Raw genomic sequence first — 19,405 nt, 5'->3', positions numbered from 1 at the left:
AGACTTACAATGTTTTTGACACTTGACATGTTTATTCTTTTAAAGAGAGCCATAATCACATTTAACTGTTTTGTGAATTTCACTTAACTGCTTTATTTAATTGACAACACTAACTTTTCAAGCACAGAAGATATGACAATAATATGGTTTTCTGAAATGTAGTAAATAAAAATTATAGATCTCTTGCAAATGCAGGAAAGCTTTAAAAAAATCTTGCTCGAAGACTTATTTTTCAAAAGTTTCAAACTTTTCCATTAAAAAACAACCAACCAAACATGGTGTTTGTAGCACAGCACTACCCAGTGCTTAATTTGTGATTAAGGGGTACTGGGGCTCAAACAAGTAGGTGGTCTACATGTAGCTCTGTTGCTCCAAGGTGTGAAAAATTCACAGCCTATGAGCACTGTAGCTATGCTGACCTAACCTTCGGTATAGAATCAGCTAAGTGGATGGAAGAATGCTACTCAGGGAGGTGGCTTACCTGCAGTGATGGAAATAACCTTTTTGTCACTGCAGAAAGTGTCTACACTATGGTGCTACAGTGGCATAACTACAGCACTAAATTGTGATGCTGTAGCACCTGTAGTGTAGACATGGCCTCAGTCTCTGTACCTCAGTTCCCCATCTGTAAAATGGGGGTAATAGCACTTTCTTACCTCACAAAGGGTGGTGTGAGAATAAATACACTGAAGATTGAGAGGCATTGAGATACTATGGTAAAGGGGCCAGATATGAACCTAATATTGGCTTGTCATTGATGAGACAACAATGATTGCATTTACTCCCAATTTACACCAGCATCAGACTTATCAGCATCAGAATTTTGTATGTGGAGCAAAAATAAATAATGTGAACTAGCCTCTTGTTTTTGTATTCTACCTACAAAAGGATTCAGCTAAAGGAGTATGGCCATTAATGGTTTCTAAGGTTAATTATTTTCTCCTTTCCAATGACATTACCCATGTAGTGTATGGTATCAGAGGGGTAGCCGTGTTAGTCTGGATCTGTAAAAGCAACAAAGAATCCTGTGGCACCTTATAGACTAACAGACATTTTGCAGCATGAGCTTTCGTGGGTGCACTTGCATCTGAAGAAGTGGGTATTCACCCACGAAAGCTCATGCTGCAAAACGTCTGTTAGTCTATAAGGTGCCACAGGATTCTTTGTTGCTCATGTAGTGTATGCATATTAAACTATATTGTTGAATTAACTTAGCTCAGTTATTTAACTGAGATGCTAATAGACCAAATTCATCATTGGTAAAACTCCATGCTCATCATAATATTTATGTAGCATTAAAAAAAAAAAGAAAAGAAAAAGAAAAAAAGTAGTTTAGCTCCCTAATCTGGCTGTGTTCCTTGTAATACATTCCAACTGAAAAATGGGACACAACAGGAAATAGTTTACAATTTTTTATGTAAAAGGGGACTATAACTGTCACTTCTGTTTAGTTTATAGTTTCCCGAGTTTTGCCCGTCTTTTATCCCATTCGGATGGGCTACTTTTTAATTTAACTCTATCATGAGCAAATTACCCACATGAGCACTGGGGGAGGAAAAAAATTACATGAATAGCTTTGAAAATCCAAATCCTCTGCACATTATTATGAAAAGTAATATTTCATCATTTCTTTACTCATCCTTAGTGCAGGCGATCAAATGGGAACATTTCTCCTACACTCCATAGGAAAGGGGCTTGGAACACACAGCAGTTATTGGAAAAGGAAGCTAAAATATATGGTGTTAATGAAGTGAAATATTTTTCTCTTTGAGGTAAATTGAAACGACATGTGAAAACCCTTCTTTTTATTCCACTGGGGGCAAAACCCCCTCTTTTCAGATCCAAAGCCCAGTGACATCAGTGGGAATGCTTCAACTGACATCAGTAGGCTTTGGATCAGGTGGTCCAAAAAACCCATATAGACTGAAAGGTAGAAGACCAACTGATCTTATGGCAGAAACTGTCTGTGGTGGTAATGCACAGTTTGCATAGATAATCTTGCCTGTATTGCAAGCAATGCTTTCATTCCACAGCATATATCCAAAGCAAAAAATTGGGATTATGTTTTTTTGTTTCAATATCCAATAGGCATCTGTGAATTGGCTCTTTTCTAATGTGATTCAGGGGCCTATACTGCATCCTGTTTGTACTCTGCTAACACCTCTGGCTTCCACTTCATGTGACATTTGTCTCTACAGTATGCAAAGTGTTTGGGGAAGAGGGGTAGAAAAACACCCAAAACCTGACAGCATCTTTCATACATTCTGATCTGTTATAACAAAGTGAGGATTAATTGGTATGTGCTGCTTTTCAGGCTACAAATCTATCTTGGAATCTATTAAATTATTTTGAATAATAAAAAAGAAATAGATCATTTTCAATTCATGTTGCAAAATCTGCTATGAATATGATCTGATATTTATGCATGCATATCAAAAGGAATACACTAAAATGTTGGAGAAAAGGCCACAGGGCCTGTCGTGCTGTATTTTTTCCTTTTCTCAGGTTCTTTTGCCTATTTACTCCAGATTCCTCTCCGTCCTCTCTTTACTTTATCAATGTACTTTCATAGTGAGGTAAAACAAGTACAGTAGAAATATAGTATGAAGTAGAGCCATGGAGTGGGACTGGGGTCCCGCAGGTTTCACTGCCATAATAGCGGGAGTGGGTAAAATGTACTTTGTTGCACATGGGCTTGGATGGGCAGAAAAAATAAACTATGGTAATTTGCGGGGAAATACTAAATCTCTTATCAGTTTGTCATAAATAGAAATTGAGCAGTGGAAAGCAAGTTTTTATTTAGGTTTAAATATTTAAATTTAAGTGAGGGATAGAAAGAAATGTGATGTCTCTTATAACAGGTGTTAAAGTATTTTTTTACATGATTTAAGCAAGATTTCTTTTATTCTTTTAGTGGTAAAATTGTGTCTGAATTCTGTTTCTATATATATATAGAATATATTAACAAAGGGACAATCTCTTTCTTGCAGAATTTGTGGAATCTAAGATTTTTATGGGTGGGAGCGGGATAAAAATGCAAGAAAATGCAGGAGCGGGTGGGGAAAAAAAAGTCCAGCACAGGGCTCTAGTATGCAGCGCTATGTAACTAACCAGCATGCAATCTTATCCTCTGTGCTACTGTCATCACCCAGCGTGTGTATTTTTCCCCCCAATGCAACCAGATTTTAAGTGAAAACTGTCTAAGTCTCTTTCAGATCTTGCTAATGTGATTGGATGAAGGATATTTTTATGTGGCAGTCTCCTATCCTGCTATACTTACCTTCTCCCTTGAAAAAATAAAAAAAAGAAGAAGAATTTCAACAGATTATATTGACATTTTAAAGAGAAACAGTCTGCTTCTACCTATCCTGCTGAATAGTAATGATAAAGAATCTAAATTGTGAAAAGAAAACATCTTCTGGAAGCCTTAAGCACCTAAAGAATTCTCAGCCCGTAAGTCTCAGATCACAAATGTTTTCTTCATACCCTGCTAATATGAAAACACCACTCTATGACTTCCATCTTGCCATCAACTAGTATAGACTGTGGAGCCCCAATTTATAGTGCAAAAATTATATTTCACATGTCAGTGTCACAAACATAAGCCTATTGTGTCAGAAACTCCCTAAAACTTTTTAGGTTTATCTTATCAAAGCACAATAAATCTACTACTAAAATAAGCTACCCCCTGAACACACAGCCATAGTTCCAGGCAAGAAAATAAAAACTAAATTCATTTTTATGCCAGATTATCTTTGATGTAAGGATGTCACCAAAGCATTAGGTTCTCAAGTTGGTTGTTTGCAGCAACTCTTTTCAAATTCAAGCTGCAATCAACCATGCTATAAACACTATTTGTGCTGTTTCCAATCCCTTGTAAATCAATAAAATAAAATTCCTTTGCCAGTAAAAAAAAAAAAAAAAAAAAGCAGATCCTCTAGTTTGATGCAAGAGATAAAACAATTTGTCTAATTAGGATTGAGAAGAAAATATTTAAAACATTTATGAACAAGTCCAAAGGATAAATCACACAAAACAAAGACTACAAGTGATTGTAACTGAGACATCATTTTCTCTCTTCTCTGTGTATGTTTTGCTTACTTTTTATAAACAAAAACAAATGATGAACTCTGAACATACTCTTCTCTGTAAAAAACCCACAAGTCTCCAGTCTCTCCAATGCTGCCTTTGAAATGAAAGAGGCACTACAGAGTGTCTTAATCCAAACAAGTACCATGTTGCGCCTCAATACCGTGAGCAGAAGAGAGGCTGAGAAAATATACAGAATACAACACACCATACAGTGGAATAAAATACACATAAGTATGGCGACAGTTGTATCTGAATGGTAAGTGAATCAACTTAAAGAAACTAAACCTCTACAATTCTCGATTGTGCGCGCACAAGCATGCACACCCAGGATTTATTTATGAAACTGTCTTCTAAACATAGAATCTTGCACAGCAGAAAAGGCAATTAAACAGAAAAGCAGGAAGCTGTCAATCACTCCAGCAACCAACAAAAGCATCTACTATCAAAGCAAATAATGTAAATGTACAAAAAAGTGCCTTCTATCAAAGCAAATAATGTAAACATGCAAGGGAAAATAAGGTTGTGTCATAAAAATAAAGAAAAAATTGGAACACTGCCTCCCAGTATATATTTTTGCTTATGTTTTCATTTGGCTAGATTAATTTTTCCACGTATTTAACCTAGAAGGTATGACATTCATGAGCTTCTCAAAGTATTTTGGAGTAGCATGGTACTTAGGTTGGTGTGGTGGGTTATTTTTGTTAGGCTGGCTTTTTTTCCATCTTAGTGTACAAATAAATGGACAGTCACAGCTTATCATCACTTAAAGATGCATGTGCATGCTGCAGTTTACTGAAACATGATTGGCTGCTACATAAATCAATCTGATAGAGATCAGTCCCATGAAGAAAAGATAAATCATTAGCTTGTGCTTTTGCAATGTAATTCATTTTAGATAGTGATTATTGATGATTTAATTCCACTAGTACATGTACATGTCTAGACCATGCTTTTATATAAAATGTTAAAGCAACAGAATATATTCATTCCGAGAAATGTCACGAGGAGGTAGTGAGTGAAATCATGTTAATGCAATACTACACATGAGATTTTTACATGCATAGAAGTTAGCAAAATCAGAGTTATGGTTCCCACAGCAAATGTAACTCAGCCCTCTGGTGTATATATATTTTCTATTGCTGTGTGTTGTGATAACTTTTCTGACTAAATAAATGTTCTGTGCAAGTATGCTCAATGAAACCAAATTATGGGTGCTGTGAGAAACATAACTTTGAATTTTTTGACTTTTGTCCTTGTTAAATCTAAACCATAACATTGTACTAATAAGATTTTTGTTGTTGTTTCTTTCAACCTCCTTTAAAAGTAGTGTGTAATTGCAGACTGAAATAAATGCAGCACAGCCTGCGTCTTAATTCAGTTCAAGTCCTTCAGGTGTATGAGATAAATGATTGCACAAATGAACATATTGCACCAGATTTTGCCCATATCCCATATTGCAAACTTAATTTGTACATTCAAACCCTGTTGGCGTGTGCACCTTGGCTATTTCTACACATATCTAGCCAGTTAGGTGTGTGGACATCTCTCAAACTCTGGCCCACTAGGGATGAAATTCAGGCCTTTGCAGAAGGCACCACTTATGTCCTTAAAAAGTATATAAATAGGACTTAACTGAGTCACAGGCCTTGTGCTGGCCCTCTGCAGAGAAGTGAATTTCCTCCATGTGCATTTCTTTGACTGCATGATCACTGATTACAATAGAATTGTCAGCCAACTGTGTGGATGGATACTTAAGTTGGATCTATGCTACACACTTACTTTGGTGTAACTATGTAGCTCAGAGGTGTGAAAAATCCACACCCCCTGAGCAACATTGTTATACTGACCTTAACCCCTCCCCCCTCATGTAGACCAGTAGGAAAACTTCTTTCTGACATAGCTACTGCCTCTCCTGGAGATAGAGTTATTAGGCTGGCGGGAGAGGTCTCCTCCATCAGCTTAGAGTGTCTTAACCAGAAGCGCTACAGTGATGCAACTGCATTGGTGCAGTTGTGCAAATGCAAGTTTATAGTGGAGGCCTGCCCTGAAACACTATTACTAATGATAATAATAGCAACAAAATGCACTTTTATAGCACTTTGAATAATAACTAGCTATTTGTTACAGTACTACCGTACTGCAGGTAATACCAATCTCGCAGGTGTGGAAGCTGAGGCAGAGAGGTGAAGTGATTTGCTGAGCTATCACAGCAGTCAGGAGTTCCTGACACACAGCCCTCTCACTTCTCTGCATCAGTTACATACAAGCTCTGTTTGGGCTGAGATTGAGTCAGGAAAATGGTGCATTCTCAATACTCACTATGCTGTTTTAACTTGTTTACAGCTCCATTCCCCCTCCCCTGCCCCCTCTCCCCCGCTAATACTTTTTTTGAAATGTAGCAAAGCAGGCACTCTTCTTGGAAAGCAATCACTTCTTAAACAAGACAGACTTGGACTTATACAAGTTATAAAAAAGAGCATCTGAAAAAGTGTCTTAAAATATATAAAAAAAAATTTTGTTTCATGCTTGGATAAGTCAAAAATCAACCAAAGCGAATCTTACCAAACTTTCCAGAAGAATTCACCTCTAGGCTGAGAGCAAGCATCAAAAAATTCAGGGCAGAAATTCACACCGGTTACTGATCTCATATCCTATCATATCATAGCAGCAAGCACAAATGGCCAATAAAGGATGGATGAGCATACTGTACTCAGAACATTTCAGCCCTAACAATGGGTCAGATCATCCTCCCATGGGGAAACCTGAAACAAAGGTGAAGAGGTGGAGTAAAACTCCATAAGGTTCACCTTGAAGAATTTTCCTGAAACCATTCCCTCTGGAGGGAGGGATGGAGAGGCCATGGATTTTGGGGGCCACATCCTACTTAGCTCCACAGATTTTGGGGAGACACTTTCGGAATGGATATAGGAACCATTTTGAAGAGACAGGTGCTGCTGCACAGTAGCTGTACTACTTTTGGCTCAGCCCCGCTGCCGTGGTTTAGTAATACCAGGGAGGAGACCCAGAGAGATATTACAGCTGCAAAGCTGTATTATCTCCTACCTTGATTTATGCATGGAAATCCTCAGGTTCTACAGGGGGACAATGCTTCAAAAAGTGGCAGCTCTCCTGGTCCACTTCATTCCATCCTCACTTGTCTCCCCTGAATTTAGCAGAGCTCCATCTCCTTGGTGTTCCAGGGGAGGCATATCTGAGCAAGACAAAGAGGAGGTAAGGGAGGAAATAAATGCTGTCACAGAAGTGTCAGTGTCATATACCCAGGGGAGATCTGCACTTTTGGGATTACCTTCTTCTGCAGATCCCATGAGATGGTCCAAGTTGTTTAAATGGTTTGTGGAACTTTAATATCACTTAGAGAATATGTGTGACACTCTGCTTTTGTGTCACTGGTTCTATCTGGGAAGAAATCATTTGCACACTCTAAGGATTGCAGGATTGTTTTCCATTTTGATTGAACATCATTGCAATACACATCTTTTTGAAGAAAAAATAACACCACAGCTGTACACACAACAATAAAGATATTCTAGGAACTAATTGATCCTATAGTATGGCCTGTATCATTATAAGTGAATTTGACACAGCTGAAATAGATTATACTAACTACTATTAGGTTGACAAAGTGTTTGGACTGAAATACGTTAGCTTTTCTTGGAAAGGTTGTTATATTGTTCAGACATCTTTTTCTCGGAAGAAAAAAATATTGACTTTGTCCTGAGTTCCACAGTAGAGTTAAAAGTTGGTATTTGTTGGGCACCGAGCTTGTGTGTCTGTGAATGCTGCAAACTTTTTCCAAGTGATGTTTTACAGAATTGCTTTTAAAAACCCCAGAGGGTAAATACTATTCTAAGAATAAACAGAAAAATGCTGACCTTGTCAGATTTAGCTGCTGAAAGCAAAGCTGTTTTAAGACTTGGAGGATCAAGGGTCATGGTTATAAACAACGCAGATAAAAAAGAAAAGAAAAAAAGAAAGCTAGAAAGAAAAAAAGAACCACACCATGAATACAAGTAATAAATATGTTGACCTTGACAAAAAGGGAATGAGATATTTATGCAAAAGAAGAATGGAAAAGAAAAAAAAAAGAAAGAAGAAAAAGCCCACAAACTGTACTTGGAAAAATGTTTCTTAGAGCTTGTTTAAAGCCGGAAATGAGTCACTTTAGCTTCATCTGTTTTTGGTTTCAAAAGGGGAGAAAGGTCAAAGCTTCTTTGTTTTAAATAAGCTGGTCACTACTTCTGAAGTGTAACATGATAGGGTTCAAAAGCCTTAATGAAACTGGTATTTCACTGACAACCTGGGCTGCAGCACCTCGGCAGTTGGATAGTCATGTATTCTAAGTCAAAGGAGTTTTACAAACAAAGGCACGGCAGAGCGTGACTTTGTTCATGACCTTCATACCCCGGTGCTCCTGTGGCAGCCATATGGGCAACGTGATGGCTAAATCTGCCACCCCCTACTACACTTTCACAAATTGCAGCTGCACACAAGGAACACCAGAGTCATGTTCACAGATGTAAAATGGAACCATTACTCTGAGCTCCATACAATGCCTTTTAAAATAGATTCTAATAGGGATTAAATTGAAAATAATGCCGTAGAAAACTGAAAGCATTAGAGAACCTCTATGTGACAGTAAAAATTCAAACAATTATTCCAACTACACACATGAGTAACGTCTGGAAAAAATTAAACCCTTAGAACACTATAGGTTTAAAATTATTTTAATGGAAATGGACATGTTGAGGGTTTGAAGACTAGGAGAAGCACTGTTCCTTTAAAGAAAGTTTGAGTGACAGTTTGTTAACCCTCTGACAGCCAGTCATACCCTTCCAATTATAACTGAGCCAGGAGAGAAGCTAGGTGAGGGGATAGCATAATGAAATAGTGTCACTGACAGGCAGTGGTAGTGCATTGGGCAGCAAGTTGGGAAATAGGGAAAAATCTTAAAGGAGGATCTCTGAAGGAGTCAGTGCTATCTATCAAGCTGTGCTGCAGTGGCTCAAAAGCCTGAGTACCAACCTCAGGGCAGATTGTTAAGAAGCAGGGCACGAACCCCAAATTGGTTGTGAGTTCTATACTTAGATTTCACCAACCAATTGTCAAGTGTAAACTCCTCAGGCACTATAACAGCCTTAACATGGAGTCACACACAGTTCCCTTGGGTACTTCAATCTGTCTTGCCGCCTAGGTAAGCCTACCTTTGTGATAAATGGTCCCTTACACCATGAATCACAGCAATATTCAGGTTACTTCCCATCCCAAAGGACCAGTCTCTCACCCCAGGTCAATTGCACTTTAGATCTCACACAAAGACAATGCTTGTAGCCAATCCTATAATAAACTATCTGAAGATTTATTAAATAGGAAAAGGAAATGAGCGTTATTTACAAGGTTAAGGCAGGTGAACATATACAAACACATAAGTTACAATCTTAAGTTTCAAAAGGTAATAGAAGTTTTTATAATAAGCAAGCTCTATATGTCTGTTAGAGCCAGTCCAGGCTATGCCCCAGGGTTCTCTTGCTCATGTCTAGAAAACCTTGCCCTTCAGCTTGCAAGCAGCATTGAGGTACAGTTCCTTCTTGTTAGGGTTTTTTTATTCCCTTCCCCCTTGCATTCTGAGCTTCAAACTCAGCCGATGGGAGGAATTCGCTTGCATGACTCATGGGGAAGTGGGGGCTGGGGACAGCAATCAACAATTTTTTTTTGTCCTGTTTAATGTTCCACAATAGTTCATCTAGTGTTGATGGGTCTTCCCTGTTGGGCAGGACAGAAACACCTTTGGTTGGAGATCAACATTTCATACTAGTTAATGTTTCTCTCTTGTCTAGTGATTTACAGTTACAGAGACTTGTAATACAAAGGCTCAGATATCTTATAATATGGGATACAGCTAGGGCTGCCAACTTTCTGATTGCACCCTTGCCCTGCCCCCTGCCCTGTCCCTTCTCTGAGGCCCCACCCAGGGCCGGCTCCAGGCACCAGCGCAGCAAGCAGGTGCTTGGGGCAGACAATGGAAAGGGGCGGCACATCCGGCTCTTCGGTGGTGGGTCCCTCAGTCCCTCTTGGAGGGAAGGACCTGCTGCCAAATTGCTGCCGAAGAATGAAGCAGCACCGCGGAGCTGCTGCCAATCGCGATTGCGGCTTATTTTTCCCCCGCCGCTTGGGGCAGCAAAAACCCTGGTCCCACCCCCACTCACTCCATCCCCCCTCTGTCGCTCACTCTCTCCCACCCTCGCTCATTTTCACCGGGCTGGGACAGGGGATTGGGGTGCGGGAGGGGATGTGGGCTGTGGGGTGGGGCTGAATATGAGGGGGTTGGAGGATTTGAGGGGCCTCAGGGCTGAGGCCAAGGGGTTTGGAGTGCAGGATGGGGTGCGGGATGCAGGCTCTGGGAGGGAGTTTGGGTGCAGGAGGGGGCTCAGGGCTGAGGCAGGTGTTGGGGTGTGGGAGGAGGTGTGGGGTGCGGGCTCTGGGAGATGGTTCAGGGCTGGGACAGGGGATTGGTGTGCAGGAGGCAGTGCGAGGTGCAGGCTCCAGGTGACGCTTACCTGAAGTGGCTTCCGGAAGCGGCTGGCATGTCCCTGTGGACCCTAGGCATACGGGCGACCAAGGAGCTCCATTCGCATGCACCACCTCCACAGCTCCCATTAGTTGCAGTTCCTGGGGTGGAGACTGTGCGCGAAGCCTCCCTGGCTGCCCCTGGGCCTAGGGGCCTCAGAGACATGCCGGCTGCTTTCAGGAGCCACAGGGAGCCTGCCTTAGCCCCGCTACACTGCACCACCGACCAGACTTTTAACAGCCTGGTCAGCAGTGCTGATGATCCGTCAGGGTCCCTTATTGACCAGGCATTCCAGTCTTCTTTTGTGCTGGCACCTATGCCTGGAACATCACCCGAAGCAGTATTTGGTAAGCATCCTCCCTCCCTCTTCTTCAGGTCAATTTAAACAACTGACCTGTCGGATAATGCCCTGAAGCCCATTTATGCTGATATCCACATACTTTTCCTTGTTTATTAGCTATACTGTAACTATTCTTGCCTTTAGACTGTAAGTTCTTTGGGGCAGGAATTTCTTCTTCTGGATTTTATAATATATAATATACTTGCCAAAAAGGGTGCCATTTGCTCCAGAGTACTGCAAAATAACAGTAATAACGACAACAGAGATATGGAGTGCTATCAGCAAAATGAGGGAGGTTCATTGAACTCAGAGGAAAGACAGTTGCTATCCTTGTAGGTACAAGTGATTTTGAAAATGACACACTTTGTTATTCTTTGCTGCAGCAATCCTTAAAACAAATAATTCACAACTATGAATTATATAATAAAACACAGGGAAAAAAGATTACTAGTTGAATGGCCTTTATAGCTATTTCAGAGATGGCAACCTCTTCACTGTTAAAAGTAGGTTTTGAATCTGGATATTATGCAGAATCACACAAGGAGCTTGACTTGTTCAGACTAGCAATATGGAGGCTGAGAGGGGATTACTCTTTATAAATATATCGGGGGGTTAAACACCAGGGAGATTGATGGGCTTTTTAAACTAAAGGCACAAGAACAAATGGGTATAAACTGGACATGAGCAAATTCAGCCTTGAAATTAGAAGGCTTCTAACCATTGGAAGAGTGAGGTTCTGGAACAGTCTTCCACTAGGAGCTGTGGGAAAAAAACAACTTAATTAGTTTTAAGAGAGAGCTGCACAAATATATGAGTGGGATATTCTGATGAGGTTACTTTTGATTATGAGAGGCAGGTCTTAGCTTCTCTGAGGGTCCCTTCTGGTTCATGGCAGATGTTCCTAAAATCTCATGCTTAAGGGCTTTCACTTACCTGCAGGGATCAGGAAGAGATTCTCCCCTTTACTCCCCAAAAAAGTATTCTCTTGTGTGTAAGTGTTTTATCTCCTTCTTCTGAAGGATCAGAGATGGCTACAGCTGGAAATGGGATACTGAGATAGCACTGAGCAATCTTTCTTTTCACATGCTTGGCTGGTTGGGTCTTGCTCACGAGTTCAGGGTCTAACTGATCACCATACATGGGGTTGTGAAGGAATTTTTCTCCAGGTCACATTGGCAGTTACTTTAGGGGTGAGGGTTGCCATACTCTGCAGCATGGAGTGCAATTAACTTGCCAAGATCATCTTGGTATACTTCATTTAATCAATTTCTTGCCATTGCAGGGGCTTTGGGCATTGGTGTATCTCAGTCCTTCCTATTCGCTGTCTGTAGCACATAATAGTCTACATTCCTGAGGGCTGTAATACCATGGTCTAATTTCAGTTGCTGGCTTTAGTGTGCAGGTTCTGGGTGGTGGTGGTCTGTGATATGTAGGAGGTCAGCCTAGATGCTCAGGTGTCCCTTCTGGCCTTACATTCTATGACTGCATATGGTTTTCAGAATAGAAAAATTACAACTACAATCTTAACCTTCACTCTAGTGTATTCACTTCACTCCATCTCTTCAGCAATCTCATAATAATCATAAATGTCAGATGTTGGTCTTGTCTTCACACTGAATTAGTCTGAGTGGCAAGACAAGGGTTGGATCCATAGAATACTAGCTTCCATGGAGCCTTCTACAGCACACAAATTTCCATAGGGTGTTTTGACATACTGCTGTTTGAAAGAGGAGCACATCAAAGTGCTCTACAGAACTTTTGCTGCACTGGTGCAGTGTCCACATGGGACCTTACTGAGTGGCAAGCTGGTGAGCTGTAGATTCATACCCTTGCTGCATGCTAACATCCCACTGACTAGCCCATTGAGAGATGTAGCTTCTTCTCGTCCCAATGTAGCATCCATAGAACTTTCTGTCATTCTACAAGTCCCAAATACAAATCAAACCTTTCAATTTACCAAAACCAAACAAATCAGTAAGCTACTGCTAACAACAATCGGGTTCCTCATTGTGGGACAGAAGCTTCTTAGCTTACGTTGTTTGCACAGATAAGTAGGCCTTTTGGCACTCTCTGTAATCACTTTACAAAGATTGAGAACTTCTTGATCAAATTCAGTTGAGTATGAAAACGTTCCAGTCCAGTAACTCATTCACCCCCATGAAATTCTAACAAGAGATGGTATTCTTGACCACTAAGCAGCAATCATTGAATACTACATTTTGTTTAATGGGATTGGGAATGGCACTGGTCTTTTTTCTGCTCAATGAACCATGTTGAAACACTTTTCATATCTCGAAACACTTCATGATTGTCTTCAAATAAATCTGTGTTGACAAAGCATCATTAAATCAAGTTATCCCACTTCTCCACCCGTCGGAAAAAAAATGAACAAAATGAGAAAATACTCAACCCTCAGCCAAGCTCTTCTATACACTATAAGTGGATGAGAATTAATATGTTCTCTCTCTCTCTTTCTGCAGAGTGCAGGTGGGTTTTTAATGTGAAATATTAACTTTTTCGCCCTACCTCGAAAACTATTTACATCTGATAAATTCAGAAAAGCTTCATATATGCCATTGAACTCTGGGGGGTTTATGTGAGCCAAAGGCCACCAAGTCTTTGAAGACAGCATATCTGTATTGAACATCATCAGATTAAAAGCTAAAAGGAGGAAGGATGGTTTTGTGGTTAGACTGAGAATTAAGGCCTTACCCAGAAAAGCACTTACGAATCTAGTTAAACTTTAAGCACTAGACTAGTCCCATTATAGTTAGGCACATGCACTGGACTGGGGCCTTACTCTCTCTTAATCTCAGTTATCTGTCTGTAAAATGGGGATAATAATGCTCTCTTTCTCCCATACTTTATTTACACTGTAAACTCTTTAGAGTAGAGATTGTCTCCTATTAGGTATCATACAGTGCGTAGCACACTTGCACCCTGATCTCCGTTGGGGCCTGCAGATTCTACCATCACACACAGTAATATTAATAAATTAACTGACCCCTCCACAATCCCCTGGTAACAATACACCATAAAATAATCTTCATAAAAGGCTCCATTTTTTGGTCTATTTGCCAGATTGTTCTGATTTGTATCCGTATCTGGTTTACATTCACCTCCCTGGCTGGCTACTATCCGACCATTTCTACTTACTAGCTGGGAGAGGAGTCAAGCTGCTCCTTCAACAGCCAGTGATAATTGTTGCAATGTGAGGCAGCTGGCAGGCTAATGCACCTACACTAAAGCTGTGGCCTGCAGCTTGGAAAGGAAATTGAATGAATCTGAAACCTTTTGTCCCATTTGTTAATATTTTACAATTTCTTTTGATAAATCTCTTTTTTCCTGTCTCCATATTGTACAGCATGGGGCCTCTGAGTGCCTAATTTATTATTTGACAGTTCTATGCATGCTTCAAATAATGGATTGCAAAGTTACTATACTATTCCAAACAGGGTTAGAAAGTTTATTCATACAGTGAGAGAAAATGTTAAAAGTAAGAAGGAAGATTTATTTACCCTAGATTACTGAGAACTTGTAAAACATATAAATAAATGGTAGCTTCTTTTGAATGTAAGGCTTGATTGGTTCCATAAGGGTCTTTATATATTCCTGCTAAATATACAACGGATTCTACAGAGAATTGCAGAAGGGTGGTATAACTAATCTTTTACATTTATCCCTTTCTTTTAGATTCTTTACTTAAGCATAATCACAGTGATAAATCCACTTTGTGGGTTCCAGTGTGAGATGGCCAACCTGAAGTTTCTCAGACAGGCCTGAGGTCTCTAAGACCCACAACCATTCTCTTGTTCTTCTCATTTATCAAAGGGCCCCTATGATCTAGCTTCTGCATTTGTATGACAACCAGGAGATTGTCAATTGTCTTGGAAATGTAAAATAAACACTTTTTCTACATATGTTAATGCCATTGTTTATTGACTACTTACTCAGCTTGGATGTAATTGGGGTCATTAGGGAAACATAAGCAGCTCAGAGGCTGTCAATACCTGACCTTTAAAATATTCACTACATTCGGTGTTACATGATGTTTAACAAGCTAGCCTTTTCATGTGACTGCAGCTGTTGTTGCCAAGCAAGCAGGAATAGAGGTGCTATTTCTTGCTGAAAACTTTTTTTAAAGAAGGGGTTTTATCTCAACCATGGGGTTGAAACAATTTGGAACAAAATATGTTTCATGGAACATGTATTTTGAGGTTCATATGCATTGGAAAAACATACAAGTGTCACATGAAAGAAAAAAGAACCAAAAAAAGCACCAGGATTAAAACATTAAACTAAAGTATTTTCATATATTATGATGTTTGGTAAATGTAAATCAAGCCACCTTAAGGCTGTCTCAAGCAAAATTTTAAACTGGGGTTCTGATTACTGAGAGAAGGTTGAAGAATCTCTCATCAGCAGACCATAAAGAATAAAGCAAAAGCTATTACTAATGTGCAGATGTTATCAGGATGTGACTTCAGCACAGCTATGCATCCCGACAGAGACACAAAACTGCAGATGTTTAACACATTATTGTGGAACCTAACCACAAACTATTCTATTTTAATTATTTAAATTTTATACAAAAAGATATTTTATTTCTTGTGCCTCTACTGCAGAATGTGAGTTAATAGTTCCTGTCAATAAAAGCAAACAAGTTTTTCACTGAGTTAATTAGAGTTATTAATAGTTCCGAATTGGCTGATATATAAATGCTTCAATTTTAAGTTGGTCTTAGAAAAAACAACCAAAAACAAACAAAAAACATTGAAAAAACAGAGTAAATTATGTTCTTTTACCATAATGTTTAAATTAACATTGAGTACTTTCAGACAATGGACATGTAAGCATACAATCCAGTGCAGAAAAGGGGAAACAAAACACATTAAAAAAAATAAAAGTAATGCCCATGAAACCAGAATTGTTGTGAAATGTGCAATAGAGAAAGAAACTTGGGTTGCAGTCTGGCAAACACGTATCCATCCTGGTAACTTTACACACCTGAATAACTTTATGCACAAAAGCAATCGCACTTAAGTTACTTGTGTGTAAGTATTTGAAGGGTGAGGTCTTATTTTGGTATTTGAAGGGTGAGGTCTTATTTTGGTTTTAGCAAACTGGAAAAAAAGTTTAGAACTCTGAGGCAAACAGTTAACAGGTAGGATAGCCCATCCTGCACTGTTCAGTGGACGCAGTAACTTGTAAATCTAGAAAGCAAGACAAGTTATTAAAGTAGGGCATGTGAGTACAAAATGCAATCTTGAGGTAAAAGATTATCTGAAGTCACTCAGCTTTGAATCTGGTGTCCAATTCTTCTAACAGCTTTTTATTTCGTCAGATTTTATTTGCTAGATTTTGAAGAGCCAGAAGTAAAGGATTCTGCAATGTGATTGGTAGTGAGACAATTTTTTTTAAATTTAAAAAATCATTGGTGTTATTCATTTGCCAAACATGGAAAAAGTGCATTATTGCCCCAAATAAAAATCTACTTTTTTCTGCTCTCAACTGATAACCAGCTCAGAATGTATCAGTTGTGGTTGAAATAGGTCAGTTTACTAGTGCCCTCTTCTGCTTTACATTGGTCTCTGCTGCCCTCTCCTAACCTCTGCTCTCCCTCTAGCAGTTTCTGTTCTTTCTCTCACTGATCCAGCAGGACCTTGGCCCCCTCAGGTCCCTTATGTCAAACAAGCAGGCATCTACTACACTACACGGTCCGAAGGTGACTGCAGAGAGAGAGGGAAAGAGAGAGTAGTCCATGGAAAAGCAGGATGGCTTCTCTGAAAAAATACATCAATCACATCAGTCCAGCTATATCAATTAACCCTTAGTTAAGCTGAGACCTCCTGGAGAAACTGAAAAGAATTTGAGGGAATAAGAGATGCTATCTGCCACAAGGATTACCACTCTACATGCGGATCAAAGACAATTCCACATTTTACCCTAGTGATTAGCTGCAATTAAATAAAGTAAGTCTGTTTAAACTTCATTAGCAGCAAGACATTTGCTACAGCAGAGTGGGCACAAATCATCCATTCTTAATTAAAAGATAATCCACAGGATGACCATAATCTTCTTCTAAAAATACACCATTTCCCCCTGAAAGATTTCCTCATCAAATAAGGATAAATAACGGTTTCTATGTGTTCAAGATATGAAGGAATGGATGCTCCTTCCTGTTTGCTTGAGTGAGTGCTGAATGTGCCAGATAACATCACTTTGGCATGCTATTATCTAAAATGGTAGAATACCTCACTTCAGCAAAGTCTCACATAAATCTTTGAAAACAAAGACATTGCATATGTATGAGCTGAAATAGATATGACACTGTTGGCACATTAATATTCCTGACACTGGGAGATTTCAAACTTTTAAGGAGAAGTTACCAATGAATCCAGGCTATAGCTGGTGAAAGAGGGCAACTACTAATCAGGCAAAACCAAACATACTGAAATTACATAGTAAAGGAAAAAGGTATTGGGTCAAACGTATATTACAGGATAGTCCCTTAAGAACAACTAATTTGAGACAGAAATCAAGGTTGTACTCAGTCTCACATAAATAGTATTCCGGGAGTATCAGTCTTAATCAGTGGAAAAAGAACACTACTTCTCTAGACACTTCGAGGGTAACATATGTTTCCAATTATTCCATAACAGCCCTCATTAAAAGTAACTACAGAGCCTAATTGAACAGTACTCTGCATAGTTGCTTTTGGACTGAAAATGGTCCTAGTGTGGCGTGTTGTCTGGTTATTTATCTATTTTTAGTGCTTGATGTGAAAAAAACACGGTATCCACTTCACTCTGCTCCATTGACATAAACAGCCGTAGAGAATGTAAATCATGCAATAGAACTGACACTGTAGTTCCAGCTATCTGATTCTTTTGGGGCTGACCATGATCCCATATGGAAAGGACCACTTCTGTAAACAATAACAAGAAAATATCAGTTCCTCTTAAGCATTAACAAATCTTAGTGAATTATAATTCACTCCGAGAAAAAAAAATGACACTCTCTTTTGGTTTATGCTTCATTTGGATGGTGTATGCACTGATACATTCAAATGTGGTACTTAGGCCCTGATCCTACAACGGGCCTTACATGCATGCAGGGGCCCACCCACAGAGTGCTGAATGTAGGGTCAGGACTTTAGATTGTGGGCAGGCACTGGAGCTTTTTACCAGTACACGAGGCATCTAGTATGCATTTAAAATCATATTAATAGATGAAGTAAACAAAAGCCATTACATCATTAGCAGAGGATGAAGATTCTTGTGTTAGAATCTGAACATAATTCTTCAAACTCCTCTTTATAATTTAAACTTAGTATTGAAATGTTTGCAGGTAGTGGCCATTTCCCATAAGCAGGTCTGTATACATGCTAACCTTGAGGTTGAGGACAGAAGGGCTGTTTAAAAGATTGTCCATTACTGCAACCTGGTTTTTGCTTTCTGGCACTCTAGCCATTTATCATTTTTTGCACATTTTTGCATCTCAGGCTTAGTCTGGGCCATGACTCCTGACACCCCATAACCTCTCAGCTCACATGGATGAGGGCCTAAAAAATTCCTCTTTCACAAAAAGGCATGAAGCTAGCTCTTGATAAAGGCATCTCAAACCCATTTGATGACAAGTCAGCTTTTTTATATAAGGGAGCACAGCCAAATATTTTAAAACTTTCATAAAATCCTGTGAAGGTGCTGAGGTCAGTGCTTCCAAAACAACTAGAAATACATCTGTGCTTTGGTCTTGATTTAACTCTTTTATTACACTAATGCTATTTGTCATTTCCTGTGTGTGTCAGCATTGCTACTGAATGGCAAAACATCATGGATAGACCAGGCAAAAAAGAAAGAATCTTGTACTGTGCTATGATAAGCAACACTGCTTTAAAAAGAAAAAAAAATATTCCAAGTTGATAGATTATCTGGCAACAGCAAGATATTACATTTGCCATGCTATAATATACACTGGGAGACAACTGTATAAATGGTTTTGTCTCCAGTATATTGTATTGGTTTCTAATTCTTTTATAGCTCCACTATTTTGTGTAGGTCTCACTTCAAATGAAGTTTGTACTGATCTTGGAAATGGTGTAGTCCATTCCCAGTGCATATAGGCCTGGTTGTAAATGGAGTAGTAGTTTAGGACCCAAATCATCAAGGTACTTAAGCATGGGCATAATTTTAAACACATGTATAATCCCACTAAAGTCAGTGGAAATATTCATGTGCTTAAGTATCTTGCTGCACTGGACCTCAAATACTACTCCATCTGAGTAAGAGTGGCACAATCTGTCTTTACATAAATAATCCTGTAGTAAAAAATATTTTCCCCGACGAACTACTTTAACTGTCCATTTAGCAGGAATTATAACAACA

At 39.3% G+C, this 19,405-nt stretch overlaps 1 long non-coding RNA gene across 1 annotated transcript in view; it reads right to left on the bottom strand.

Annotated features, from left to right (window-relative positions):
* Nucleotides 1-19,405, bottom strand: part of LOC123372801 — a 46,377-nt gene that overhangs the window by 8,399 nt on the left and 18,573 nt on the right. Inside the window, exon 4 of the long non-coding RNA XR_006580458.1 lies at nt 7,156-7,303. This is a non-coding gene — a long non-coding RNA (uncharacterized LOC123372801). The remainder of the gene's footprint in view (nt 1-7,155; nt 7,304-19,405) is intronic.

The sequence above is a fragment of the Mauremys mutica genome, chromosome 6 (assembly GCF_020497125.1).
Source record: "Mauremys mutica isolate MM-2020 ecotype Southern chromosome 6, ASM2049712v1, whole genome shotgun sequence".
Classification (NCBI taxonomy): Eukaryota; Metazoa; Chordata; order Testudines; family Geoemydidae; genus Mauremys; species Mauremys mutica.
Note: the sequence above shows the minus strand (reverse complement) of the source record. Positions and strands in the feature narration are given on the sequence as shown.